This window comes from Petaurus breviceps, unplaced genomic scaffold, assembly GCF_028583685.1.
Source record: "Petaurus breviceps papuanus isolate PSGF00001 unplaced genomic scaffold, PetGlider_PUasm1.0 174, whole genome shotgun sequence".
In the NCBI taxonomy this organism is placed as follows: Eukaryota; Metazoa; Chordata; class Mammalia; order Diprotodontia; family Petauridae; genus Petaurus; species Petaurus breviceps.
The window spans coordinates 44,072,804-44,079,181 of record NW_027185761.1 but is presented as its reverse complement, the minus strand read 5'-3'; positions in this window follow the sequence as shown (position 1 = coordinate 44,079,181).

The window sequence follows — 6,378 nt, the reverse complement described above, 5'->3', positions numbered from 1 at the left end:
ACATGGTAGTGTGGAAAGCCCAATGGCTCCAGAGTCTGGGTTCAAATTCTACCTTTGATGCCTACTGCCTAGGCCAGCTCACTTCATTTCATTAGACTTTAATTACCTGCCCTGTAAAATGATAGTTGGAGGAGTAGATAGCCCAGAAGTTCATTCTTGCTCTAGAATTAATGAAACTAAGATCTAGGTGAGTGTAGACCTGAGGTTTTTTAACTTGTTTTAAAAAAATATTTCAATAATTGTATTTCAATGTAAATGGCTTCCTTTGTAATCCTGTGCATTTTATTTCATGCATTTAAACATGATTTGGGAAGATGGTCTGTAGCTTTGGGAGGCTGAGGCCTCCCCAAGAGACCAGGGACACACACCAGGGCCAGAGCGGCTGGGCAGCTCACTGTGCCTTTGCACTCTTTCTTACGCTTTCATTTCATCTGTTTCTCTCCTGCCTTGTAAGTACACACGCACAGAGGCCATTTGTCTCTCGTGTTTGCCGCTACTGGGGTTTCCCCCTCTCTGTGCACATGGGGCCATGAAGACCAATGACCTGCCACTCTGTCGGGGCTGCTCGGATGCATCATCTGTCTCTCTGCCAGTGACTCCAGTTGCTGCCACCCAGGAGATGTCTCGAAGCTTTTGCAGAGAACAAAGAACAGGACAGTTCCTTCCACTGCTTCCACCAAACCCTGGGCAGCGCCACCGGCAAGAAGCAGGTGGTGGTAGTGGGGCCAGACCCACCTCCCCACTGAAATGCCATCAAAGGGGGAGGCTGCCTCCGGGCCATGTGGTGGTGTTTTTTACGGGGCTGCCAATCTGGGGCGGCACAAGCCCTGACCACCTGCCAGCACTGGCAGGCACAGGGTGTAGTGCCTACATCCCGCCATCCCAGCCGCCTCTCTCAGTGATACAGAAAGGAGGGATGTTCCAGGGAAAGGTACTGGAGAATGACAGCGAAGAAAGTCCATGGGGGTCCAGTTTCTGCTGAGTCCTCTTCTCTCCATAGGCATGGACAGTGCAGGACCCTGGCGGCCAAAATTCAGTCATGGCTTTCCTTGGATTCTCCAGATGGTCTGGTGGCCTGGGCCAAGCTATAAAATAATAATGATGGTAATAATAATAACTAATATCCACAGTGTTTTAAAGTTTTATGAAGTACTTTCCTTATATTAACTTAATTGAGCCTTACAACAACCCAGTGAGGGAAATACTATTATTATTCCCATTTTAGAAATAATAAAACTGATTGGGGTGGCTAGGTGGCACAGTGAATAGAGTACCAGCCCTGGAGTCAGGAGAACCTGAGTTCAAATCCAGCCTCAGACACTTAACACACACACACAAAAACTAGACATGTGACCTTGGGCAAGTCACTTAACCCCAATTGCCCCCTCCCCCCAAAAAGCAAAAAATAAAAAGAAATAATAAAACTGAGGCTGAGGGAAGCTAAATCACAGCTAGTAAGGGTCCAAGCTGGTTCAAACTCAGGTCTTCCTGACCCCAAGTCCACCATTCTATCCATCTATCCACTATGTGCCTGCCTCAGGTAATTTTTTTTCTCCTGGAACAAAAACATTGAAGATCTATGGGCAGCAGGTAAATGGATAGTACAGTCTGCATAGGAGTGGAGCCTTACCAGGAGGCAGGCCACCTGTTCCCTAGACAGTCTGTCAGTCCAGTTGCACCAAAAGTGCCCCATGGAATCTGAAGCTGGTCAAGGGTCTTGAGGCAAGACTCGGGGACAATGGTCACTATAGTGAAGAAAATACATGTTCCTTCCTACCCACCTTCGGAGGCAGCCTCATAGGGATCTCTTCCATCTCTGTATCTATGCTCTGTTAGCCTAAAATCCTGGTTGTCTATACCCTGTGACAAAGCCCCGTTTGCCCCACACTCGTTTTGCTTTGTTAATGCTATTGAACTGAGAGAAAGCATAGAGATGATGATGTGGTCAAAACAGCCCGAAGTGACTTGCTCAGTTTAGTGTGAGTCTTAGAGACTGGGTCTAGCTGGGCAGCATCCTTTGTCTACTCTGCCTGGAAAATCCATTCTTCTTGGAAACTTCTACGTAAATAAAGAGTTGTTGTCATTGTTCAGTCTGTCTGATGCTCCATGACCCCTTTTGAGGTTTTCTTGGCACAGACACTGGAGTGTTTTGCCATTTCCTTCTCCAGCTCATTTTACAGATGAGGAAACTGAGGAAAACAGGTTTAAGTGACTTGCCTAGTCACTTAAGTGAAAAATAAAGAGCCATGCCCTTAATACTTCACCTACTCTGTGTAAAACACTGTGCTAGGAACAGAGGGAAAACCAGTTTTCAGGGGGCACAGTTTCTTTCTTCAAGCAGTCTAGTAAGGGAGTGAGGGAGCAACAAAGGTAACTAGTTCAAAATATCACTGGATGAATACATTAGAATGTTACAAAATATGGATCATTTGAGGACTGGGGGCCAAGATCTTGATGGAGGAGGAAATATTAGAGTTGGGCTTTAAAAGATGGGTAGGAATTAAACAGGGGAAGAGAGGGAAGAATGGCATGCTCGGCGTCTGGAACAGCCTGGGCAAAGTTACGGAGGAATGAGAGTGGAGTGCCTATGTATGGGGCAGAAAAAAAAAAGCCTTTTCAGGTCCCTTTAATTCCAGTGCCTTCCTTCTCTTGATTATTTCCAATTTATCTTCTCTATATATTACTTGTACATAGTTGTTTGTGTTGTGTCCCTCATTAGCTTGTCAGCTCCTTGAGGGCACTTAGCATAGGGCCTGGCATGTATGGGCATTTATTATGCATGTTTGGTACATAATAAATGTTTATTGGTTGATTGATACCTCCCAGAGTTATTGTGAGGATAAAAATGAGTTAATATACATGTTTTACAAAATTTACAAAAATGTTTTACAAAATTGAAACTTTATATAAGTGCTTGTTGTTAACATTTTGTTTTTGTCTTTTAATCTTCAGTGCTTTCCCCAATATCCTGTAGTTTTTTGAGGTGGGTAGGGACTGGACCTGTAATTTCATCAGTTTAGGGAGCTCCAAATGAAGGAATTCCCCTCTCCCAATGAAGAACATTTTTTTCTGCAGTTTCATCATAGGAAGTTGTCACATAGCCAGTATATGTTGGAAGTGTGACTTCAAGGTCAGCTCTCTCCTGTACCACGTTGTCTTTGACTTCATGCAAAATAGGTGCTTAACAAATGTTTCGGGAATTGAACTCATCCTGTGACTAGTCTCCTAATAGCAGAGAAGAACCAAAATATTCAGAGAGTTGAGCTTCACAAAGTTTCTTTGGGAACCCCAATTTCAGGGCCAGTGAATGCTCAGTTCAAGGCACTATCCAGTCCTCTACAACCGATTGGGCAGGCTAGACGTCACCCTGTAGGCTCTGTAGAGCAAATGGGGCTGGGAGTGGGCATGAATCATTGATAATTGAATCTGAGTTGCCCTTTGTTGCTTTTCTCTGGAGAGGACTCTGGTGGCTTAAACATGTCAGTTTTATTATAACTTTTGTCAGTTGCCCAAATCGAGCAACCATTTAAGAGTGCTGTAGCTAATGGGTGATGAAGGGCTGGTTTGATTATACAATCATCTTATATGCTTTCTCTCAGTTCAATTAAAGAAAAAAAAAGACATTAAAAGTCAAGATTTCAGACTTACGTACTTTATGTGTATGCTAGTCAGTCATTCATAAAATCATAGATATATTCCTCTCAAAAAGGGACCAGAGAGGTCATCTGGTCCAACTCCCTCATTTTAAAAATGAGGAAACTGAGGCCCAAGGAGGTGAAGTGATAGGATTGGAGGAAGGAACCTCAGAAGTCATAAAGTCTAACCACTTTGATTTATAGTTGAGGAAACTATAGTTTCCTAAGTGACTTGCCCAAAATTACAAGGTAATAAGTATCAGATGTCTAATTTGAACCCAGGTCCTTAGATTTAAGTCTAACATCCAGAGCTCTTTTCACTGCCCACTGTCTCTTGGAAAAGTTCATCTTTAATCACATAATGTATAAACAGTAGATTTTTAAGTTCTCTTGTAAATGTTCTTTTAAGAATGCAGGTAGAATGAGTCTACAACAAACAGCTGTAGAATATTGTCAGGACGGAGCCAATATATTGCTTCTTTATGTGAAAAAGCCATCAGGAACTAATTTAAATTGCCCTCAATTCCTACAAGAAGATGTTCTGACATTTACACTGATGATGAAATTTTAGCATCATGGTAAAGATTGACAGCAAGGAGGAGGGAAGAATTGGGGGAGAGGGGAAGAGCTATCTAGTAACCACATGTATTTCAGTTGTGAATTCATGCGGCTTTCCATTCTCGATATTTTCCTCATTTGGGAGATTTTAAGAGAAGAAATCAAATTGGACCTAATTTTATTTTAAAATCCAGACTCAAATGGCAGACGGTTGATAAACTGTGAATGATTTACTTATCCAAAGGAGCCATTAACGTAATTATTATTGATTATTCATTACAGACAGGGGGACAGGGAAAAAAGACATCCAGACTATGGGGAGGCAGGGTGGTAATTGTATTGTTCTATTTATTTGGCACATGGAAAAACCTAGGTGAAGGTTTCCACCCTGTCATGGGTAGAATCAGAGTTGGGCATAAATGCCATCAAAGCTACAGCTGGGAGGTTTATTTATCACTTAGTCTGGTTTTCATGCACAAGCTAATTTAATACCACTGGGCACAAAGAAATCTTAAAGTGGCCTTAAATCCATCTCTTTGTCTTTGGGAAGAATTCCCTCTAAATCATCCCAGACTGACTATTCTTAGGCTGTCTACACCTTTAGGGACTGATTTATTGCTGGCAAGGTCCAATTCTGCCTTTCAATCAACCCCGAATACGCTGATGGCCTCCTCCTCTCTGTTTGATTGGAACAAGAATATTTCTTCTGGGGCCCTGCCAATCCCACAGTTGGGTAAGCAGATGGTGGCTGATTGGTTCGATCAAAAGTTATGGTTCTATAATGATTTTGCTTCTGGGTGCACAGATTCAGCCTTAGAGGCATCCAGGTAAAGAGCTCCCAAATCTAGTCTGGTAAACTTTCTGATTGCCAAGTCATTGAACAATGTAAGAATTTCCTTACCATTGTCAAACATTTTTATTCAATATCCCAACTCTGCTGCTTACTCTGTGTGTGGCTTTCAGCTTTCTCATATGGAAAATGAATGGCTTGCTCTAGATGACCTCATGAGATTTGTGTGATCCTAAAGTAGCTTATTTTCTTATACTTTATATTATAGGGACAAGGCAATAAAGAGTAGCTTGTTACTATATATATTTTTTTAAATAGAATGTTTATGAACATATTAAGGCTCTCACTTAAGCTTCCCCCCTGGGTGGGGGAGAATCATTTGTTTGTTGTTTTTTAATTATTATTCTTTTTTTTTAACTTCCCAAACTGTTCCGTTTATTTGTGCCTCTTTCTGTTCTCTTATGTGCAAGTTTTAAAATGTGACAACTACTTTTTTTTCATTACTACTGCGAACTCTCCCCCTCTCAATTAAAAACCAAGAGAATGAAAGATGGAGAAAAACCCCACTTGTAAGAAATAAACAAGGTCGCAAACAAAACAATTCCATACAGTGGTCATGTCCAAAAAAACTATATCTCTACATCTTTATCTATCACCTTTCTATTAGAAGGTGGGCAATATGCTTCATTATAGGTTCTCTGGAGACATAGGTGGTCATTGCATTGGTAAAAGTTCTTAAGTCTTTCAAAGTTTTTTTTCTTTACAATGTTGCTGTTCTTGTTTAAGTTTTTCTCCTGGTTTTGCTAACTTCATTTACTTTGTACTACAAAATTCTCTGAATTTTTTTTTCATTTCTTATAGGACAATATTATTTTACTGCATTCATATATCACAATTTGTTCAGCCATTCCCCAGTTCTCTGAGAGGCAATCTAAGACATCTCCTTATAATCCAAATCTTTGCTTTTTTTTATTCCTCCCCTCCTTGTGATCTTCCCTTCAAGATCAGAAAGTTTGTTTTGCTGGTGATTATTTTTTTTTCCAAATGCTTTATTAACTTCTGATTTACATCATTCGTTTCCGCCAGATTTTGAGTTACAAATTTTCTCCCCGTTTTTCCCCTACCCACCGCCCCAAAATAGCAGCCCCACAGTATATCCCCACCTCCAATCTGTTCTCTCCCATGTTTTCTCCCATACCCCTTTTGACTTTTCCAGTGGATCTCTATGCCCCAGTGCCTGTATATCTTATTTCCCAATTACATGTAAAATAGTATTAATAATAATAATAATAATATATATATATATATATATATATAAACATTTGATTTTAAAACTTTGAATTCCAGATTCATTCCCTTCCTCCCTTGTCATAATTATTATTCTTGACTTAGTAT